The 24,595-nt window shown below is 32.9% G+C and overlaps 1 protein-coding gene across 4 annotated transcripts in view; it reads left to right on the top strand.

Annotated features, from left to right (window-relative positions):
- BMPR1B (bone morphogenetic protein receptor type 1B) overlaps positions 1-24,595 on the top strand; it is a 356,154-nt gene that overhangs the window by 83,620 nt on the left and 247,939 nt on the right. The gene's annotated exons all lie outside the window — the stretch shown is intronic.

The raw sequence follows: 24,595 nt of genomic DNA, 5'->3' as shown, positions 1-24,595 counted from the left end.
TAGTGACTCAAAGACAATAGTGGTGTTGAGATTGTGGGTGCAAGTTTTTGATAGGATGAATCACTTTGACAAGGACCTGAACAAAACAAATACTTTGTTTTACATAATTGTGTTCTTGAAAAATTCATTGTGTATTAAAAATCTTTCATAAATACTGTGTGTTTTTGTGAAATGGAGTAAGATTCTAGACTCAGATAATTATAAACATATTTTTCACTTTCATGAGTCTTTACCCATTAATTCAGTCTTGATAGGGACCCAAGAATATTCTTCAGGATTCTCTTTTGTATTGCAGCAAACATAGCAAGCTTCTTTTCAGCCCATGAGAAACAAGTAATATTCCCTAGTCACTGTGCAAGCCCTTGGTGACTGTCTTGAGAGCTGTCACTCAAGACTAAGCTTTTAAACTTAAGGTCTATTTTCTGAAGCATAATTTTTTTTTCCTCCTCTGTTGACTATCCACTTTTCCTATCTTACACTTGAATATGGTTAATAAGGATAAGGTATTCACATTTGCTTATCTCAGAATAAGCTTAATATATATTGCATGTGCAAACTATAATAATCTAGATGTAAAAATAAATATTTAAGCAAATTACCAGTTGCAAACAAACTATTGTGCGTGATTACCAAAGAGATCCTTTTATGTTCTTTAAGTGAAATTCCACTTCATGTAAAGATTGAGCATTTTATTTAAAAATATGCAGGAGGATGATAATACAAACATTTATAGAACACTTATCTAACAGCTCTTATGTTGCTTGCCTTATCTCTTATTTTTAAGTCTGCTAACCATCTGATGAGCAAGCATTATTAATATATTCATTTTACAAAAGAAAAATCAGAGCCATAGAGAGGTTAATTACCTTGCTTAAGGTCGCATGACTATTGACTATTAAATAGTACAGCTAGAATTTAAATTCAGATTTCTTTGACTTTATAGCATTTGCTATTAAGTTGCAATAGTGTTCAGATGAAATTTTTAAAAAGTGACTTGTCACTGTTAAAATGTGTAGCACAGACCTTCAGAGAAACTCTCTTAATTTCTTTTCTCAAAATGTATTTATGTGTAGTTCCTCTTATTTTCCCTTCTTCTGAGTCAGCTAGATGTATGGGATATAAACGTGAACTATAAACAGAAATTCTACTTGGTGTTATTTAAGTGTCAAAATGGCAATGAGAAATTGTTGGGGGGCAAGTACTTCAAGCTTGCCAACATCATGATGCTCATCAGTGATAAGCAAGTGAGCTTAGTTAGCCTGCCTGTGTGGTCTAGAATGGTAGAAAATATCAAAACACTGACATGTACTAAAAAACTAAATGAATAATACAACCCAGAAGGCAGATGATAATGCTTATTTTTTTGTTAACCACCTTCAACTTCAGCTAATGATTAGAAAGCTTGCTTTTTAAAAAATTCTTCTGATGCCAGTTACCAGTGAAGAAAAGGAGTTTGCATTGCTGCCACTACTGATATTTGTGACTTCTAGATAAACAGTGGCCTCTAGTTTCCTGTGTGTTGTTCTTTGCAGCAATTATATATTGTTTTAAAATAAATAAAGTTATATGAATGAGTCAAGTGAGTTCTTCTTGTGCTTACAGTGAAATAATCAGATTTTAACTTATATTTAAAATTTGAGAGGCTTCTCATTAAAAAATAACATTCGGTTGCAGTTGCTGACACAGCCTCTTCCAATTTTCTGTTAAAAGACTAATGAAGACCTTGAGACAAGCAAACACACAGTAATGGGTGGGGGCGGGGTGGGGAGAACTGACAGTTGCTAGAAGTTTTGATGCATTCCCTTCACCTACCAGAAACTGAACTGGGAAAGACAGAATTGTCTCATGAAACAAATAATCTAGCCAGTCTAAAGCCATGATCTTTAACTTGTGAGAAAATGGGGCAGCTCTTCCTCTGCTGCATGGGTGCTGTTTTTCCGAAGATGCTGTCATATTACCATCACTTATGCTTCCATTATCTTACACCTTTCTACATCCATGCAGCAGCTTTGAGAACACAGAAACATGAAGCGCTGGGAGACCTGGAGCTGCTAATCACCACATCCTGAAAGGAACAGGTTACCTCAGGTTGAGGGCTCAAGATGGGAATGGAGAATTAAAGGGTAGGCATCTTGTCTTCAGGTGATCCTTTTCAGACCAGCAATATTTAAGAAGAGGGTCCGTCTGTAGTCCAAAGACCCGCTTTAAATTTGTGCCTATCACTGAGAATTGGGCTTGTACCTCTTTATATTTATTTACACTTCTGCTACAGCATTGAAAAGGGATTTCTATATCCATCCAAGAGCACAATGATCCAAGCCAAGCCCTCTGATGAAGAACACCATCATCCCAGCAAGAGGAGATAGACAACTCAACAACATGGGACCTATTAACATATACTGTACTTCAGGATAAAGGCCTACCATTCTGAAGATGTGAGAGAAAAGCACATTTTTTAAATATCTAGAAAACATTTAGAGAACAGTTTAGCATTACAGAATGTAGAGGGTATGGTATCTAGAAAACTGCAGCAGAGAGCTGTAAGGAGAACAAACTCATGTTTTAATAAAGGTAAGGAAAGATCGCAGGGAACACTAAATCTGTAAGAGTAGGATTTAAATTTGCAGATGAGGCAGGGAAGAAAAATTAATATTTTGGAAAGCAAAACTAACGATGTGAAGAACAAACTTGAGAGACTTTCTTAGTCTTCAGAGAAGAAATAGAAGTGAAAACAATGAGAGAAAAGATAACAAATATGAGGGGAGAGAACTGAAATCCAGTCTAAGAATGATAAATACAATGATTAATAAAAATATGAAAAAAAATCCAGCCTATTATGCAAATAAAAGTAAAAGAAAATAAAAATTAGTTCTCACTTTGTGCCCATGAAATTAACAAATATTAAGTGACACACTTTTGACAAAAGTTTAGTGAAAAGATGCTGTTTGAAATGTATAATTTATTAGTTTGGTAATATTTCTTAAAAAGGTTAGCATTTTATCTAATGGAATAATGAATATGTAATAAGATTTATATATAAAGATAACAGAAATTGGAAAAAATTTAGTAAACTATGAGAGAATTAAATGTAGTAATTAAATGTAGTAATAATTTATGGTCATAAAATCATGGTTTTGAAAATATTTAATGATATAGAAATGTCCTTCCCATATAGAGTCGTTTCAGTGCTTCCCAAGCTAGATGCTAATAGATGAACAAGGAAAATATATTAAGTGGGAAATACATTTAGGAAGCTGCTTGCTTCTTAACACATTTATTATGATTTGAAAAGTCATAAATAAATGTTAGCATATTATAGGCTCTGGAAAATCCTGCAATAAAGACATCTACTAACTTTGCTTAAGCTGTTTTATACCATTTTATAACAAATAACACCATTTTTAGTGATACAGATATTAACATAATATTATCATCTCCCAGAAGAAAGTTTTGAAATACTAGTTTGGGAAACAATATGTTAAATATAAAAAAAAAAATGAAATGGAAATAAATATACCAAATAACTTGAAATCATCCCTAAATAGTAGAATTATTTTATATGTAACTTAAATTTTCTTTAATGAGAATTTATTCAATAAGAATACAGTCCTTTTTTAAATAAGAAAATACAGCAAATGTGTCTTAAAAAATAAGTTAGAAGAACCCTAGCTATGAAACTTAGTAGTCGTTAGAGGATATAAGATAGAACCATCATTCTGATGGAATTTTCATCATGATTATTTGCTATTACAGATTTTTGGATTAGGTATTTATTTTAAAATGTGGAGAGAGAGATTTTGACCAAATCTTTAATGACGCACATGGTTGGTTCCTCCATATTGTGGATGATGGGTTCCAATAGTCCAAAAACTTGGAAGAGTTATCCTGAGTCAAAGAGTGAACATAGTTGTTTTATGTTTCTTTTTGTTCTAATCAAGGAACCAAATACTACCTTTATCTTATTTGTTATTAACCCCACCCATGAAAAATAGGACAGGGAAGTTAGCTGTTGATGGTGGAGGGTGTGTGTGTTTGTGCCCTCACACATGCCTGTGCATGCGCTGTGTGTTTAAGCTTTCTAACATTCTTCATTTTCTTCACTTTTAATACATCAAAGACACTGTAATCCTATCTCTTCAGAGTCTTTTTCCACCCTTTCCAAATCAACGTCAATTCTAATTATTCACAGATGAGACTAGGTTCAATATAATTTTTGTTCAGGTTATTGTTCTATTCCTCTTTTTCTCTTTTAGTGATAGTTACTTTTTTTTTTTTACAGTTAATAGATAAGCATATCAATATAGTTTACTGTACCATGTCATGTTATTTTATTAATGCAAGAATATTAGACTAAGAGACAAATCTGGAAGTGATTTAGATCCTTGCCTTTTTGAAGAATTTGAATTGTGGTTCCATCAGACGCTAGAGCAAGTTAAATTGGGAGGTGAAAGAATTAAGCTTCAAGATGTTACATTTTGACAATGGTAATATTCATTCTGAAGGAGATGTATAAATTAACAATTTTTTTTTTTTTTTTCAAAAACCCCCAGCTTTTCAGCTTTTCAATTATTAGCTTTTCAAGTTAATTTTTTGTGATTTAAACCGAAGACTATGGCACACAGCCTGAATACCCTTCTTATGAAGGGCGCTTTAATGCTTGAGTCAATAAACCAGCCTTATCTTTTGTACTGTAGTGTATATAGGGTAAAATATCATTTGTCCACATTAATTTACTTGGTAAGATAATTTCAGAAGACCTGGTGCACATTTATTTTCAGAACACTCAAAGAAAGTATTGGAATCAAATCCTGCATTCTTGATTTGGTGAACACTTTGATGAGTGTAGTGTGGCAGTTTTGTAGCCAAATCCCAAACCAGGTAACATAAAGATGATGAACCTTAAAACAAGGTGGTTCAGTGACGTCTTTTTTTTTTTTTAAGATTTAATATACAGTAATAATAATAATTGAGGAATCTGTGACGAGAACAAATAAAACATTTTTGACTTATTTTGGCCCAGAATGTGAACAAATTACTTAATTGAATGTAAATGACTAAAGGATAGTGTGCTTAGGATTTCAAAAGTAAATTATTTTCATTTCATCTAATGAAAAATCCTCCTTTTCCTGGATCTCCAGGAGCTCAGTTAATGATTCACATTGTGATCAGCATGGTTTTGGGGATCTTCCACTGTAACTAATTAGAACTTTTTTTTTTAATCTGAAATTCCCCCTCCTTGGTGAAACTTCTTAACTGTAATAAGAGAAGCACATTTTTTCTGCCTTCATTCTCCCTTCGCAAATGGTTCCCTAATAGTTCCTAAGCTGGGCAAAGTACTGCTGATGAAGGGAGAAATTGAAGGTCGAAGGAATTAACAAAGCTGTTACTTGACTTTATATACAGATATTTTTTACTAAGAGAGGATAATTTGTGTTTATAAGGAAGGGAGGAAATAAAGAGAATTAGATGATATATGCTGTAGACTCGAAGAGCAAAAATTATATATTTAGAAGCATTTCGAGATCCATAAACAACATTAAGATGCAGAGCAAATGCTGTTTCCAAAGTAGTCATCATATATTATGAAATGAGCCATACATAATCTCATAAAGGGCAGCTCTTGAGGACAAGGGCAACTTCCTATTTTTTAATTCCTAGGTCTTAAATGGCAGTTTTCACAAGTAGATTTGCTTTAATATCCATCAAGAAAATTAAAACAAAACAAAACAAAACAAAACAAAACAAAACCCTGAGGCATAAGGATTCAATTTATGAATTAAATTGTCGTATCTACCTTAGTAAACTTTTTTCTATCATTGGTTTCTGTAGTGAGGCATATTCCTTTTTTTAAAAGATGTGTCTGTTAACTTATAGTCATTTTTTCAGTTTTTGTAGGAGTTTTCTCCTATTAATAAGCATTGATATTACAGTATAGTAAGTTCTATTTTATAACAGTTACAGCTCGCTTGGAGTTTGGTAGACCTGGGTCATCTTGATTTTAGGCATTTCTGCTGCCAATTTATTTTACAGAAGTTCTTAGAGTAAGTCTACCTTAATGTTCACCTACATACATCTGTGTGTGTGTCTCTTTCATAGATTCCCATTCTGATTTATTTTACCCCATTCCATTCTTTAGCCCGTCATAGAGGTGTATATGTTTTTCACTTTCATCTTGAGGGTTATATTGAGGTGGTTAAGGGAAAGGACGCTGTGGTTAAACTGGATTCACATTTAAGTTCTGCTACTTACTAGCTCCATCATCTAGGGTAAATTACTTAATCCCTCTGCCTCAGTTTCCTGATTTGTAAAATTGGGATAGCAATATCACTGACCTCTCAGGGCAGTTGTAAGATTAAATGTGTTAATATATATGTAAGGTACTCAGAACAATGTGTGTGCATATTTAAATTCTTGTCTATCTTTAAGGCTGATTAGAGCTTAATATTACCTGTTTCATTTCAGAGTATTTTCTGACCTACTTTGATGTTTGTGTTTCACAATGACCAAGTTCGAACTCTTCCTTTTGTATGCCCCACCCGTGCCATGGGAATTCCTAGAACAGTCTCCACACTGCTCCAGTTACCTGAATTCCTTCTGGGAGGGTCCATGTCCAACCTTTTATCCTGACCTTTTCTTACTATCAAAATAAAGACATGGTCCCTCAATTCACAAGACACATATTACCAGAGTAGATTGCAAACTTTTTAATGTAGGCACAGAAATTGTGCTTTTTTGGCATCCCTGAACATTCTCTATTACAGCACTGGGGTAAAATGTTACCCTGTAAACACATGCTGATTGTAAAATTGTGCTTGTTGATAATCTATTTTCCAAAAGAGAAATTTAGCAATGATATATAATGATATAGGTCAGAACAGATTTATGCTGTTTATAATTTTAGTTGTGCATTTACTACTGGACTAGGAGTAATCAGAGACTGTTTCACATTGTGTATACCCTTTTTTTTTTTTTTGAGTAAAATAGGACGATCTGAAGGCTGAATTTCATCTAAGTAGGTGACTAGTTTGTATTTACCGCTTATTAAATGATAGTTCGTGAGGAAGGCATACATTTTAGTGGAAATAATAGTAGTAGCTAACTTTATATAGTGCTTACTATGTGCCATGTAATATTTGTCTACCAACACCTAATCTTGATGGAAAAGCCTTTTAAAAAAAAGATGACTTGGAAGATTCTAAATTTAATTATAAATTTTGGAAACTTTTTTTTTAAAATGAAAGATTTTAGTTTAGAGAGTTTTGTATGTAATAGAAATAATGCTTCTAGATAGCTTAACACAAGAAGGAAATTGGGACAGTGGTAATTCTGTCCTTGGTGTTATGGAGTGGTGAAGATCAGTACCGAGATTTTCTTTTCCACTACAAATCTCTCCAAGATCTTCAGGCTATTCAAAGTGAAAGGTGAAGAAATTAGTAGCACTCTGTATTTATTTTGCAATTGCTGTTTGGTTTCTAATTTGGGTTGTGTATTTTCCTTTAATGTTTCATTTTGACATAATATATTTTAAAACAGACTTTTCTTGTGGATAAACATTTTATGATATGATTTTTCTCAAGTTCTGGGCGACAATGTGGCTGTGTTTTATTTACTTGAATCATCTGTGATGAGAACCAGACTCAAACTTATTTCAGAAATAGTGTTAATTATACAAATGAAAGAGGCAGATATTTTTGATTCGTCTACACATTTCAGAGTTACTCTGTAGTGCATTCCTGAAACCATATCTAAATAATCATACAACATCTTACTAATGTTGGCAGATATTTTATACCTGTCTATGGGATGTTATATTTAATTAAATGACTATACAATAATGTGTGTTTGTTAGGCAGAATAAGAGTCAGTACATGGGTAGGTCATATGTGGTAATGAGGTTAAAGGTAATATAATATAGATTCAAATATACATGAGGAGTTGTATATTTAAATTGTTTCTTTAATATAGATTTTAGTCAGTATCATATTGGTATTTATAAATACCAATAAGAAAAGTAAAAAAGACAGTAATCAGGTTATATTCTCAGGTATCAACATTTTTACTGGGCAAAATTCAAGGAATATGTGTTGCAATAGCAATAATGTGAAGAAAGTGGTCTGTGGCTCAAGTGCCCACCATTGTTATTACTGGAATCCAGTCTCTGGCAGACCTTCTATCTGGGATACAGTCTTAAAGTGGCTCTCAACTTCTCTCCCATTTTGCATCTCCTCATGGCAGGTGGGAAATAATGGTGGCAGGTGGAAGGATGTCAGGATAAAAATCAGGATTTAAAAAAATTTCCAGTTATTGAAAAATCAACATCAAGGTGCTGTTTAGATGTTGGAGGGAGGAGTAGAAGTAGAGAATTTGGAAGTCACTTTGAGTATTAGGGTGACCTGAATTCCAGGCAAGGAAACTTTTGTTAGCTACTATTTTTGAGCCACGTAGTTTTGTTTTGTATTTCTTTTACAAATGGATCATTTAATAAGAGTCAAAGACTTGTTAAAAGACTTAAATTATATTGAAGTTGATCATTTCTTAACATTTTGTGATTGTAGATTAGAAACTTAGTTCTATTAGGTCTTTGCATTTGATGAAGGAATATAGATCAAGGTTTTTTTTTTTATGTTTTGGAAATACTAGGAGTAGAAGTTAAAAGTCAATAAAAATCAAACTTTCTTGATTGCCTTTTAATCAAATTTATTTGTTACATTTAAAATTGTGAATAATGTCAATATTCAAGAAATTGTGAACTTATTTTTTATTTAAAGCTATATTTTATATTACATATAAGACTTTTTAATAGCTTAGTAGTATATGGAGGTTTGTTTTATATTTTACAAATGATATACTTCAACACAATAATTTATAGAATTTTAAGCATTTTCAGGTTTCAGGATGTAGTCTAGACTCATTCAGAAAAATAAATGTAGATTTAGTTACTTTTTGTTAAAACTAATATAATATAGAACAGAGTTCATAACACAAATCTGTTTATACTGTTTCCTACTTAAAATCTTTGAACAGTTCCCATGGCCTTCAGGATGAAGTTCAACATTTCTATCATGGAAGCCTCATCTTTTTTCAGTTATTCATTTCCATAGCTTTTGTTTGTCCCCAGTTGGCCCCTTCTCCCATTCCTAGTAGGGGTATATCATCATCCATTTTCTTAGGCTCTCTACATTAGCATATCCATGTAGCTTTTTGGAGAATGACCATTTATTTTCTCTAATCAAGAAAATACAGGTCATGAGAGATGTCTGCCAGCTTTCTGCCTCACATCAGCATCCACCTATATTCCCACATACTCATACTGCCCTCCCTCTTTGTAAGTATAAGGATTCTCCCCCTCTGAAACAATATTCTTATTCAGTTATATTCTCTCTATACCGTCTCCTTCTCCCTCTCCCTCTCTTTTTATTCTCTGCTGATTCATTCTTTACAAACTCTTTTTCCTTTAGCAAAACCCTTCTCTGGCCCAATGTCAGCCTCTAATAACTTCTCCCTCTGGAAAGAAGTTGTCTGTGTTCCCAACCACCCATTTGTTGTTTATTTCCCTGTCTGTAGCTGGAATTGCTTTCATAATGCCACTAATGAGTTGCCATTGATTTGTCACTATTGATTTGCCAAATCCCGTAGACACTTGTTTCAGGCCCCGGCATGTCCCCTGTATCCAGTGATGCTGCATATTGAGCACACAGTAAATAGTTAAATGAATGACATTTTCACTTATGTTGTCTTACTTCTCTTCATCTTATTTATACGAGTTTCCCTTCTCTAGCCTCTTGTAAGGGTTCTTACATATCTGTTTTCTAGGTTCTAAGAGACTACTTTGTCTCTTACTCTAGCATGATTAACTTTTCTCTAGATAGACTCCATCATATTGACAAACATGCCTGCATACATATAGCATGTCTCTCACCTTAAGTGCTGACCCTCAGTAAAAGGCTTCCATCTTTTTGTACATTCCATAGGTAACTCAAACTCAATATGTCCAATTTTGAACTTATGATCGATCCCATTAAGTGTAAGGTTTTTTTAATGTTATTTAAGTGACATCACCAGATATGCAAACACTGAAGCCAGAAATCTAGGAACAACTCTCTAATTCTTGCTGCCTCTAGTATCTTAATTTTGAGTCTTCCTCTTCTCTTTATTCCTCTATCTTAGTCCCTTGGTTGAATGCCATGTCAATTTACCTCGAATGGCCTTAGTCTCCTTGCCTGCCTCACTAGCTTTGGTTATCTATGTTTTGTTACTTAAAAAAATTTTTTAACCTGAAGAAAACTTTTTAGAGTTTTACTGGGATACATGATTTTTTTCCTACAGCAAATTGAAAATACTTTTTGTGAACCTTTGGGAAAACAGAATTTTTCAGGACCTTCAAAAGGCTATTGACACATTGCTCAGTGATTATGGCTTAAATATAATTATTGTATTTTTAAACATCAGGTTTAGCTGCATATTAAGATAGTAATTTACTTCCTTATTCAGTAGAAAAGAAGGCTACCCACTGTCAGTGGCTGAGGGCATGGGGAGACTAATGGGATTGCATTTCCTTGGGAGGGGCTGAAAAGTGGCCTCTATTTCCAGGGTTGTTGTATCTGAGGGCAAGGCCATTGTAGGCAGAGAGAAGACAAAAGCCAAAGCTTAGTGGCATAAAAAGAAGCAGGGTGAAAATATTCTTATAGCATGAAAATAAATGTTTGAATTTATGCAAATACATTTGACTTATTAATCAAAAGTGTTGCATAAGAAGAGCATTTACGCTTAGCTAGTTCCTTTAATTTATTTAGACAAATATTTCATCTCAGATTCCTGATTTGGTTGACTAGACATAAAGGACTGAATGTTGCACTTTGATTTCTTTCTTAACTCCTAATTTCTTGTTAGCACTTCTTGCTTATGTGGTGGGATGAGTCCTCACAGAGTCATTATTTAAGAGTTAAATGTTAGAGCACTCAGGGCTAAAAACCAAAGACTATCTTAAATTTCTTCAAAACTTAGTTTTTTTTTTTAAAAAAAAAAAGAAAGCTGTAATTTGTCTAAATTCTTACTGTCTTACACACACACACGCTCATAAAGGAGGAATAATAATTGGAATTGCTGTGTGCTAGATAACTTGAAAATTTCATTTTACTCTCTCTGTCATGTAGAAGATAAAACCTCCACAGCTTTTCTTTGAAAGTCTAGAATCAGTATTCATATATTGTGTGAAAACAATTTTACACTTTTCCCCAAACCTCTTTCGTTTATATTACTAAGCATAGAAGAAAGATAAATTTTTCCTGTGATGCTAAAATTTCTTCCAGATCACATGTTGAAGTATCTTTTGCTTTGAGGCCCTTCTTAAATGATCATTTGTAGACTTTTAAGTATATATTTTCCTTGAGATCGTGTAAGCATTTCTTTTAAAAATTTAGTTTTCATAAAATGGTTCGTGTTTTATATGTGTTTGGCCTTTATTTTTTTTATAAAGGCGTGAAGACGAATGGTTAAAAAGAACAGTGGCACCACTTTCCCCTTTGAGGTCTGGTCAATATTTGTGTAAAGTATGGCAAATATCTTTCAGATTAAATAAGTTGGTAGTAGTACTTTCAAGGTGATATTTAGCAAACCCTATGGGTAATAGAATTGAAAATAAATGTGGTCTATATTTTTAAAAAGTTACATTACTTATGGAAGAAGTTATAGAGAAATTTAGATTTTGAGGAAAAGAAATAAATCTTGTTTCCTAAACAAACAGTCCTTTAAATTTTATTTTTATATATTCTGAACAGTCTTAACTAAATTTTGCTTTTAAGCCTTTGGCTAAAAATTTATGTTTCATGGGTTCCTGCAGTGTGAACTTAATGCCATATTTGGGCTTGTTTTTGTGATTTTCCTCCACTAAACTTAGATTGCAGTACTGAAGAATAGGTTTTTCGCTCTCATGGGACACCATAGTCACACTCTAGTTCTTAATGACTGTATCTGTGGAGTGTCTTGCTGATGTAGCTCTCAGTGAATTGACTTCCCCTTCTCTATATATAGTCAAGGTTTTTTGAAATGTTTCAACCAAAAAAAGAGTACAGTTTTACCACTTGTGCTAGAGAACATCTTTACTTGGTTATGCTATTTGCTATGTGATGATTATGGAATTACTGCTATAATAGAAACTGTCAGCTTTAAGTTATCAGTGCATGTTTTTGATTAATAGCATCCTTAGCTTTTATTTCTCCTCAGTCGTTGCGACTGTTCCATTATACCTCAGAGAATGAAGAGTTAGGAAGAAAAAGACATGATTTAGTGTTTCATCATTTAATTCAGTCTTTTTTTTAGGATGTGAGTAAATTGTTATTTATTTTTGTTACAATAAGGCTTTTGCATTATCTGTGGATTTGATATTCTTCCTGCAAAAATTATTATATATTAGTACAGTGATTGATAATTGCTTCAACATTATTGGAAGTTTTGCATTGGAATCTGACTTTACTCGAGAGGCTTCTCTAAAACTGAGATGATACAAAGATGGTAAACATGCCCTAGAGTTTGGGATGTTAATGCTGGAAGGTGATTTGTGGTATGCTCTTGAAGAGTAGTTGTGGAGCAGTTTTGGAAATAGCCTTAGAGAAACAGCTGAATAATCTGAGTTCTTAAGTAGACTCTTGTTTACTATGAATTTCAGTATATGTGCTGCAGAAGTGAGCACTACTATGAATTTCAGACATCCGTCTGTAAATAGTGATTTTTATTTTTATTTTTTGGTGAGAGGTATTATGTTGAATAATGCATTAGCATTATTTTATTTAATTCTTGTAGTAAATGTTAGCTAGACATTTTTATCCCCATTTTACAGATGAGGAAACCAAGGTTTAGGGAAGTTGAGCAGTTTGCCCAAGATTGATCACACAGCCAATAAATATAGAGCTGGCTCTTCACTGCTCTGCATTCTGTTCCTTGTCAAGTACCCATGTGCTTATTGTGAAGGTTAAATAGGCTAATGTGTACATCCTTTACAAAGTAAGCTATTAGTCTTGATGTAGTAAAATATAGACGTATTTGGAACTTGGAACTGTCTTTAATCCCTTCTGCTATTTTAAGGCTTTACATTTACTTCATAATTTTATATGTAAATATTTTACACCTTCAGGATTGTTAATATTTTGTTGGTGTCATATTTTTTGATTTATGAACTACTCATGTATTATTTTTAAAACTTTCACTAAGAGGGAAAGAAATCTGTGATCCACCCCCAAACCCCAGAATTCCATGAATTTTTGTTCTGGAAAAAAAGCAAAACAAAAAAAACAAACAATAGTTTTACTTCATACCTATCTTTAGGGTTTTCTGGATTTCAGAATTCAATAATTTGTTTTCTTATTTACTTATAATTTTATGCTAGGGAATAGGATCTTTAACACTCTGTCGCTTAAAAATATAATACAAACACACATAAAAAAGAATTAATTGCTTTGGTAAGGATACTGAGTAGCCAAAAAATTTTAAACAGCTTAGTTTACTACCTGTATACCCAAGCTATTTTGAGTGTTGTGTGTTTCTGAAATACTTTAGGGCTTGTTTAGTTAGTATGCATTGCTGAAATACCCTAGGATTTGATTCTAGAATGCGTGAAAATTTTAAATTGGAAGAGGCAAACAAATGAATGCCTACTCATGTTGTAACACTTTTCTGTAATTTCCCTCAATTTCTGAGGTTATCCTCTGGTATCTTTTTTTTTTTTTCAGGTTAGGAAATAGATTTTAAGTACTCTTGATTCCAAGTAATTTGTTTAATTGTCTTAATGCTATCTTTATAATGATTTTAAGCTGTGGCACTCTGTGAGCTTAGTGCCTAGGGGCTGGGCAGTTGACATCAGGCGGTGAGGTCTGCTTTCTCTTACTGGCCTCTTGGCAGCCTCTGTGACCTCACAAGGATGTTTTAAAAAATCTTTTAACCTCTGGTAGCTTTAAAGGCAAAGTTCTAGAATATGGTTTGGGAATTCAAAAATAGCAATTTAAGTAAAAGTAAATGTAATTACTTGTAGACAAAACCCTCAAGTCTAAACTATAGTTTAAATACTCTCTACAAGTATAATTTTTTTTCAAAATTATTTTTTAAACCTAGAAGCAATATGGTATAAAAGAGTATCAGTATTACATATTTAATGATTGTTACAAGTATTTGTTTGAAATAAAAATTTTGAAATTCTATATTTTTATTGAAGTAGAAGTACATGAAATTATTAACCTCTTTTAGATGGGAAATATAGAAATCTCTTCTTTGTCTTTCATAAAGAGTATTAATTGATGAATCTACTGATTTTTGATATATTTAAGATTTATATTTTATAACGATTTTGAGTGTTTAGCATAGCCCCATGTAAATATTCAGCACTGGAAGGTGATCATTGGTTGCCCAAACACTTACATATAAATGTTTTCTGTGAGGATGAAATTGAACTTTGGATGAAGGATATAAGAGATCATCTCTGCTTCTGAGAAGTTTGGAATGAACAAATTTCAATTTGATACAATTCAAAAGTTATGTAAATCCACATTGGCTTTAAAATGTTTTGTAGGATGTCTTCATTTATGGGAAACCCAATTGATTTGGTTGCTTATAATTCCCCCAGGTCTACCTCACATATACCTAGACTATATCTAGAAATATTCTATCTGAATTTTATTCACCATAAGCCAGATTTTGTGGGTTAGCATTGAGTAATCTTGTAACAGGTGTCCCTGATGACATTCTTTCACCTCTCTGATCTGTCTAGCCAGAGCTTTATTTGTTCTGTCACCTTAGACCCTCTTGAGTACTGACTACCTTATCAAATGATGTCCAGTCTACTTTTCTAGTTTTATCTGGGCCATTCTCTCTTTGCCAGTTTGCCTAAATTTTTGCTTTTCTCCTTCAAATACCTTTGTTTAGGTTGGATCATCTACCTCATCTTTCCACTCCTTCTTCTGCTTTATCTCATCATATTTCAAGTCAATGAATTCTGACTTTGTAACCTCCTGCATATTACTCATTACATATGCCTTACTGCTTAAAAAAAATTGTGATAGAAAACAACATACAATTTACCATCTTAACCATTTTTAAGCGTGTAGTCTAAATGTATTAAATATATTTACATTGTGCAATAGATTGTCACCACTTTTTATTTTGCAAAACTAAAACTCTGTGCTCATTTAACAACTCCCCATTCTTCCTTCCTCCAGCCTCTGGCAGCCACTATTCTGCTTTCTGTTTCCATAAGTTTAACTAGTTTAGATATCTCATATATGTATAATCATGCAGGATTTGTCTTTTTTGACTGGCTTATATCACTTTGTATTATGTCTTCAAAGTTCATCCACATTGTAGAATGTGACAGTATTTCCTTATTTTTAAAGGCTGAATAATATTCTATTCTTAATATATATAGCACATTTCGTTTATCCATTTATACATGTGTGGCCATTTGGGTTGCTTTCACCTCTTGGCTGTTGTGAATAATGCTGCTGTAAAAACGGGTATACAAATATTTCTTTGAGATCCTGCTTTCAGTTCTTTAGGATATATACTCAGAAGTGGGATTGCTGGATTGTATGGTAGTTCTTTTAATTCTCGAAGAACTGCTATACTGTTTTCTATAGTGGCTATACCATTTTATATTCCCACCAACAGCGTACAAGTGTTTCAATTTCTCTATATTCTCTCTAACACTTATTACTTTTTTTTAATAATAGCCATTTTAATGGGTATGAGGTGATACCTTCTTGTGGTTTTGATTTGCATTTCTCTTGTTCATATGTTCTTTATATATTCTGGATATTAAATCCTTAACAGCTAAATAATCTGCAGATATTTTCTCCCATTCCATAGTTTGCCCTTTCAGTCTGTGGATTGTATGTCCTTTATTGTGTGGAAGATTTTTAAGTTTGATGTACTCCCATTTGTCTGTGTCTGCTTTCATTGTTTGTGTTTTTGGTGTCATATCTAAGATTGCCAAATTCAGTATCATGAAGCTTTCCCTTTATGTTTTCTTCCAAGAATTTTAGTTTAAGTCTTAAATTTAGGTTTTCAATCTATGTTGAGTTAATTTTTGTATAAGGGAAGGGTCCAACTTTATCTAGTGTCTTTCACATGAGGAGATCTAGTTTTCCTGGCACCATTTGCTGAAGAGATTGTCCTTTCCCCATCGAGTGGTCTTGGAACCTTTGTCAGAGATCATTTGACCACATATGCGAAGGTTTATTTCTAAGCTCTCTACTATGTTCTATTAGTCTATATGCCTATGCCTCACTCTTTTTTTTTAATTACTGTAGCTTTGTACAATGTCTTGAAATCAGAAAGTGTGAGACTGCTGTTTTTTTCTTTTTCAGGATTGTTTTGGCCATTCAGGGTATTGCCTTTAAAAGCTAATATCATCTGTAGCTTATTCATGTTTGTGTCTCCTAGACTTGTTGCAATATCTGGTACACCATTGTTATTTAGAAAATACTAGTTGAATTACTGCTATAAGCCCCTTTTGCACTGAATTTGTGTGAGTTGGATTCTTTGGTGAAGGGCCAAGAACTCATTATTAAGGTGTTGATGATCTTCCAAGGTAGTTGAATCATACACAATCCATATTCTATCTGTGCTGGAATGAAAAGAGTGAACTTGAGGAATTTTCACTACAGAATAAGCAAGTGAAAGAAACTATACCCAAATACTTGTCATAATAAGAAAATATATAATTCTTAGAAATTTTCTCTGAGAATATAATTCAAGACTCCTTGAAATAAGAGGATAAAAATTATTCTGATATGGTATGAATTAAGATTATTAACCTATTCCAAACAAGCTTTGGTGAATTTTTTTAAAAAATCAATGAAGATCTAGATTCTTAAAAAGTAAGAACATAGTACATTCAAAATCCTCCCTCCATAAAGCATATGTTTTCAACATTTATTAAAGACTTGATGAATGAAAGGATATATGAATATTTCATCGCTTTTTGCTGTCTGTGATATCAGTCCCAAAAGTAAGGAAATTCTTTCATATTTTAAAATATTTCAACATAAACAGATAAGCTAATGAATGAACAGCTGATGTTTACTTTTCTTTACATTGGGTACCGATAGTCTCATTAGCTAATGTGAAACCAGGTTATCAGTGGTGTAAAGTGGTTTAAAATTCCTGAAACTGAATCAACATTGCTTTCTGTTAAATATATTCTCTTATGATATGGTCATAGAAATTTCTATAGAAATTCTCTGGAGACTTTTTTTTTTTTGGCCCCAGTGCCAGTCATTGGGGCTTGAGCATTCTGTTCCCAGAATCCAGGCAAATTATCATTTGGGAGTAAGGCAATGAGTTTCTCTGGACACTCAATGCTTACAGTGAGAACTGTCACTCCAGCAGATTGTCTAACTTAAAAAGATTTCCAAGATCAAGCTGGCAGCCCTCAGTCTAACAGTTTCATTTTATCAGCACCACTTCCTTTTGATTTTATTGATAGACACTAAATTTTCACTTCTATGCTTTCATGAGTTTATAGGAAAATGTCTGGAAGAGATTGAGAGACCAGATCTAACCCATGTTCTCTTACTCTTCTCAATTTTAGAGAAGGTTGCTAGTTTCCCACAGTCAAATTCATTTTTTTCTGGATTCTTTTATGGGGGAGGAGCAAAAAACATCGTGTGATTTAGATATTTGTGCTTGATTTAAGGCTTTCACAAATTATTATATACTGTTTATGTTCTTTGATAGTCATGAGTGGCCCACCCTTCAGAAAAAGAGATTATTATGGGAAGATGGAAAAGAAAAAAATAGTCAATATTTTACTTTTTAAAAGCTGTAATATTGAGTTATCCACTCAGAGTCAAAATTCCTGTCATATAGTAGGCACTCAGTATTTATTTGTTCAGTGAACAAATAAAATTTTAATGTAAACTAGATCTTGAAAATTATGTAATCCAGTTCATTAATTATACTGAAGCTAACATTTATCATTGAGTGTTAGGCATTTTCAGAACACCATGGCTTTTTACTGATAAGGGGATTGAAACCCAGAGGAAGTTTAGTAACTCATTTAAGGTGAGGACGCGACATGTTTACCAATTCATCAATTCCTAGTTACTTATGAAATATTCACTATGTACCAAGACTATATTACTAAGTGAATTGGTCTCATGTAGGCATTTCAGGCAAGAATGACTACTCTATGTAAGCATTTCAATTTGATGCTCTTTGTAGAGTGATGTGATTTACATTGATTGTGCCATTTATCAATGCTATATGTAGTTTATATACATTTTACTAGAGTGGGGTATTGGTGATATGAATACTAACAAAGGACTATGAAATTTTGATTATTTTTCTTGCTTTCTGTGTTTTAGTAAATAAATTTGGTTAGAAAAATGTTATAGATAAAAATCTAGTTTATATATTTACTCTCAAATTTTGTAGATATCCTTTTAAATAAAATATTTCAATGACATCCTCAAACTACAGGCCTACTTAGATCTAATATTTATTGACTTTTGGAAAAATGTCAGACAAACTTTATATGCTGTCTGTAATATACTATATTTTTTCATGTTTACAAGCTAGGGGCTCAAAAGTTAGAGCCTTGAGGTGCTATAGTACAGATATACTATTTAAAAATTAATTATTTATTACATTGGCTCTGCATTTGAATTGGTAAAAGATTACCCACACTTTTCTCAAGCCAATAGATTAAAGCTAATAGCAACTAAGTTTTTTTCGCCTTTGTTGACAGGGTTGAATTCAGCTTTCTCTTTCCTAGATGTGAAAGGAAGGGAAGGTCATTTCATGTTTTGTTGATAAAAGTAAGGTCATAGTAATTATTAAAGAGTTTAGGATATTCGTTAGGCATCATTTTTGCTTTTTGACATTTCGACTTTGTGGTATGCTGAAGTCAACAGAAAGATAATACATTTTATACAGTGAGTGCAACGTAAAATTGTTCCTTTACTATCAGTAAAAACACATAAGATAAGGAAACTGGTGTAAATCAACGTGACAAAGTGAATGTGGCTATATTATATAATGAGAAAGTAACTTGTGTCTTTCATTTGAAATGTTGGCTTACACACTTAGTCTACTCATCAAACATTTACGCATTTGGTATTAACCTTTCCCCAAATATTACTGATATCATCATCATAACATTTTTCAGGTTAATACAAACTAGATTGCAAAATTATGCTGTTTTCCAGTAAATCCGATCCATCATACATTTGGGCCCTTAGTTCTAGCTGGCTGCACTCGTGTGAGAGGGCGAATGTGGAACCGGTGGTGTGGGCTTCAGAGGTCCCAGCCCTCAAGAGGTTGCCATGGACCTTGGTGATTTAACCAGTTTGTTCCTGTGTGTAGCTACTTTTCACAGTGTGCTATGTAATATTCAGGCAATGTTACAAATACTTCATATATATTCAATTTATTCTTTACAACAACTCTGTAGGGACTATCTGTTAATATTCATTCCCATTTTATAGATGATAAGCCTAAGCTTCAAGGAAGTTAAGAAGCCTGCCCAAGATTACCTGGCTAGTAAGTGATAGAGCTGGGATTAAATCACAACCTCATGATCTTTACTACTAATACTATACTGAAAACCTGTAACGCTATTTGAAGAGTTACCCTATAGCAGACCCTCAATTATATACATCACTGACAGCTTCAGCTACAAACTCATTTTGGCCAAATCCTACCTTCGTTTTCATCAAAAACAAATGTATAAAAATTATTTCCGTGGGAATACCAATGTAGTAACTCTCCTATAATTTAATCTCCACAGTCATTGTTTTTAAAGATTTAAATTGTTGTAACGAAAGGTGAGAACAATATTCAATAAAAGAGAATATAATTTTTACCTTTTAATTAGTAATTCATCATATTTTCTAGTTTTCTTTTAAAAAATTGTCCTGAAAAATATTTGCTTCACTTTTTTTCATGTTTTCTGGAATATTTGCTCAATATTATAAGATTAATAGCAAATTCTGAGAGGAAATCACTGTATATTTATTTGAAAATGAAATATTTAGAAACATAAATTAAATACTTGTTAGAATGAAAATGTTCACTTTCACAACATGACTGGTTATAGACACAGGAAATGTTGGTCAGAAAATCTGTGTAGAGAGAGTATGGGAGACCAAGGAGCTTGGAAAACCTGTATACAAGGGCTGTGTCATTTTCAGACGTGTTCTGCATTATATTTCTTTAAATAGATTGTGGATGCCAGTAATTGTTCAATTGCTCTATTTTTATAGTTTTCTAAAAAGGAAACCCCAAACTACTAAAACCATGCACTCTTTTTTCCTGCTTTTTCTGTAATAAAAGTTAGAGGCATCCACCTGCTGGTAGCTACCTGAATTATAGACATAATATAGGGAAGAAATGAAGAAGGCTCTAAAAGCTTCTAAACCCGAATCTCTTGATTGACAACCAAGTACACCTAAGATGAACAAACACTCTTCAACGTGTGACAGAAAGTGTTAGGTGAAGAAAAAGAATAATGAATGTTTATTAATAGCTCTTAAGGATCTGGATGTCAGAGAATTTATAATTTATAATTCAATTTAGAGAGGTTCCTGATTTGCTCTTGGTGATTGAAGAACAAGTAAAATCTTAATGCAACCTGAAAAAAGAGTAAAAGTTTTTCACCAGGTACTTCAATGAGATTGAGCCAGTTCATTTTTTATAAGAAGAAAATAAGAAAAGATGAGATCTTGAAATACTTCATTGACACTTGTTCTGTGCGAACATTGCAGGGTGAGCTGGTTCATAATAATGATGGGAAGATGTGCTTTATTTTTCTTACATCTTTTCTAATAACATATGAGCAGTAAGAATAATAAAAGTTATACTTAATGTGTTTGACTTTAATTTACTACAGTGAACTTAACAAAATTTTTTGTATTTTAAGTTATTATGAAATATATTCGATGAAGTCTTCAGAAAGTTACTCATTCCATATTTATAAAAGATTCCATTGCTTGCTTTAAAATCACTGCTTGAAAAGATGAAAGCATAATTTTAACTAGGAATGAAGAAATAATGCAATTTAGAAGTATTATTACTGCTTTTTGGGCTATCAATACAACTTAATTTTTCCCTCTGGGTTAAGTGTTTTGAAGTTAAAATTTCAACACGATACAAGTCCAGAGCCACTACATTATGCTATTATACTGAAAAACTGACATTGACTTGGGTATCAAAATCGTGGAATTTTCCCCATGGGGAGAGATGATGAGAGAGCAAGCCAGAAACAATAGGTCTTGATCTGGCTACTGTCTTTTCCCACAGACTAACACCTGAGGCTTGGGGCAGGGCTGAAGTACCAGGATGAGGAGTTTGGAAAGGTTTCATGCATTTTATGAGTCACGCTCAAAGCTGTTGATGGGATTAGCATTCAACCCCAAAGGAGAGTGGTTTTTCACCAGGACTTGAGATGGGGTCAGAAAGCTCATCAGATGGTTTGGCTTCAGAGTTGGGATTTTCTGCCAGTCAGTGAACTAGAATAAATTGGAAAAGCAGGGAAAACCTCAGCCTGTGAACTAGGCCCTCATAATTCTGCTGGGAGAAAGGGTGCCTGCAGACTTCTTTCCCTAGGAATAAGATTGGGGATTGATGGTCTCGACCCTGTCCCCAGTATGTAAGGCTTCTAACACAGTGTCTTGCCTTGTGAAGATATTCTAGAATAATGGGAGTTAGTCAGCTTGTAAGTTAAACTTTTAACTATTTTTATAAAACAATGATAGCAAGGAAGGTAAAAACTGAAATGTATATATATTTTATCCAGAGATGTTGAATTTTCATTTCATGTATGTATTGTCTAGACATATAATATTTAATTAAAATATTTTTATTACTGAAACAAATCCATGTTTATTGTCGAGAAAGCAGAGGTAAAAGGAATTTTATCACCTCAATGCTAGCATTTATATATTCTCCTCCCATCTCTATCTCTCAATCTCTTTCTGTATTTAAATTGGAGAAAAAGAAACCCCTATACACTGCTGGCGGGACTACAAATTAGTACAACTACTGTGGAAAACAGTATGGAGGTTTCTCAAAAAATGAAAATACCGTATAATCCAGCAATCCCTCTTCTAGGTATTTACCCAAAAATCCTGAAAATAATGATCTGAAAAGACATCTGCACCCCGATGTTCATAGCAGCATTGTTCACAGTGGCCAGGACATGGAAGCAACCAAAGTGTCCTACAATAGATGATTGGATAAAGAAGATGCGGTACATGTATCCAATGGAATATTACTTAGCCATAAGAGGAGGTGAAATACTGCTGTTTGTGACAACATGGATAGATCTTAAAATAATCATGCTAAGTGAAATATGTCAGACAGAAAAAGTTTAAAATCACATTATATCACTTATATGTGGGATATAAATCTAAAAGCAACAAGCAAACATAACAAACAGAGACTCATGGATATGTTCAGTGGACTAGTGGTTACCAGAGGGAAGCGAGGAAGGGGAGAAGGTAGCTAGGGGTAAAAAGGGTTAAATATGTGACGATGGAAGGAAATCTAACTATGGGTGGTGAACACACAATGTAATGTATATACGACATACTATTAAATTGTGCAGTTGAAACTTAATGGATTTTGTTGGTCGATGTCACCGCAATAATTTTTAATAGTAATAAATCGGAATCACACTGCGTTTGTTGAATGGTCTAAAACACAATTCTAATAGCTGTACTGTATTGTATTGTTTCAGATTGTTTCTATTGTATTGTTTCAGATCTGTACAGTATATTCCTGTGGATATATATTGTAGATAAAGTGGAATAACTAGATCAAAAATTGGGAACATTTTTTAAGGCTCTTGAAACATATTGCAATATTACTTTCTGGAATGCTTTATGATTTGTATTATTTCAAGAGTATATAAGGGGACTGGTTTCACTGGGTATTACTATTATTAAAAACTTTGATAATTAGATGGGGGAGATTTGTATTTCATTGTTCTAATATACTTTGATTCCTTCTGAGGTTCTACTTTTTTTTTTAACTTCTGATATACTTATTCTAATAGACATTTGTACTTTGCTTTCTGTGAGTTTCCTTTATTTTTATCCAATTTATCTTTTGCAGTTTTAGTTTATTACTAATTTATTTGAGATCCTTATGCAATTTAATTAAGATTATTGGTTCTTTGACTATCACGTCAAATTTTTTTTTGGGTTGTTGCTTATCTTTAATTTCAGTGAATTTATTGTATTATAGAGGTTTTACATTGTATATTCAGGTCTAATGAATTTTTCTTTGTATTCTGCTAGTTTCCAGATTTAGAATGCCAAAATAAAATTACCATTTTGCTTGAAGTAAAAGTTAATAGGTGGGGCATGTACTGTATTTCTGTACATACATGTACCTGTTCTATTATTCGCTCTTCATAACACTCTTAGGAAGTAATTACTATTACAGCTTGTTTTGCAGATGACAGAAGACAGAGAGTGATTCAGTTACCTGTCTGAGATTACCCACTAAGTGGTAGAACTGGCATTTGAACTGGTCATATAACTTCAGATCCCATGCTCTTCACCACTACCCCATACTTCTTAGTAGAACAGAGCAGACAAAGGTACTCCTAAAATGATTAAGGTATTAATTGAAAGCATCATGGAAGACACTTGATTTATGAAATATTTGATTCTCATTTTCCTAATATCCAGTGATTTCTTTTTGTCTTGATGTTCCAGAGGATTCTTTAAAAATTTTCTATTATTATAGAATTAGAGCAATATCTTAGGAAAATATTTTTTCTAACCATAGCTTGTATGTATGTCAGAGTCATCAAATCAGTGTGTGTATGACAATACTTAATTATACAATAAATAATTAGTTTTTAATACAAAGTTTTATTTGTTTAAAGACTTTGCACAATGAAAATACTGTAGTTAAACTAACCATACAGATTATTTAGATTCCCTAGATTAAATTTGAATAATTGTAGATTTGTTTGTGGCTTTCACCCAAAAGGATTTTTTTTTTATAGAACATCTTGTTGTATAATATGGCAAAACAACAATACAAAAATCCCTTCTATTTATTAGTGTTGTTTTCTTTTTTAAAAAACATGTTAGTACTGTTGAAATATGTGTATGTTTGTCATTTACTAAGTTTTCCTAGCAGGAAAGCCCTTTTTTAAAGCAGCTGAAGACTGAGCATCTTTGAGTGGTTCTCATTCAAGAGCTGGCAGAATTTCAAGTACTTTCTAAATCAGTGTTGTCTCTATAAATTCAAGGCAGAACCGCTAATTTGCCCTCAATACAAGGAATTAAAAAGATATTTTCATCAGCTTTTAAAGATAAAAAACATCTTTCTTTTTCTTTCAAAGGCTTGTGGGTGATAAAGATGTAACACAAGAACTTGGCAGTGAAAGGAGGTAGGTGCAAATTTTAGGTTTAGGCAAATGTTTTCACCTCTCTAGGCCTTCTTTTCTTCAATGGTAAAATAAAGTCATTGATTTCGCCTCAGCAGAGGGTTATGATGCCTTCAAGATCTAAAAATAATCTTTGTAAAATAGGCTTAGATATACTGGAGTAGTATTTATAGTGAAATGAAAGACTCTTAAGTGTAAGACAGC

This window comes from Pteropus vampyrus, unplaced genomic scaffold (genome assembly GCF_000151845.1).
Source record: "Pteropus vampyrus isolate Shadow unplaced genomic scaffold, Pvam_2.0 Scaffold25, whole genome shotgun sequence".
NCBI classification, from domain to species: domain Eukaryota; kingdom Metazoa; phylum Chordata; class Mammalia; order Chiroptera; family Pteropodidae; genus Pteropus; species Pteropus vampyrus.
This window is presented reverse-complemented; position numbering and strand designations above follow the sequence as displayed.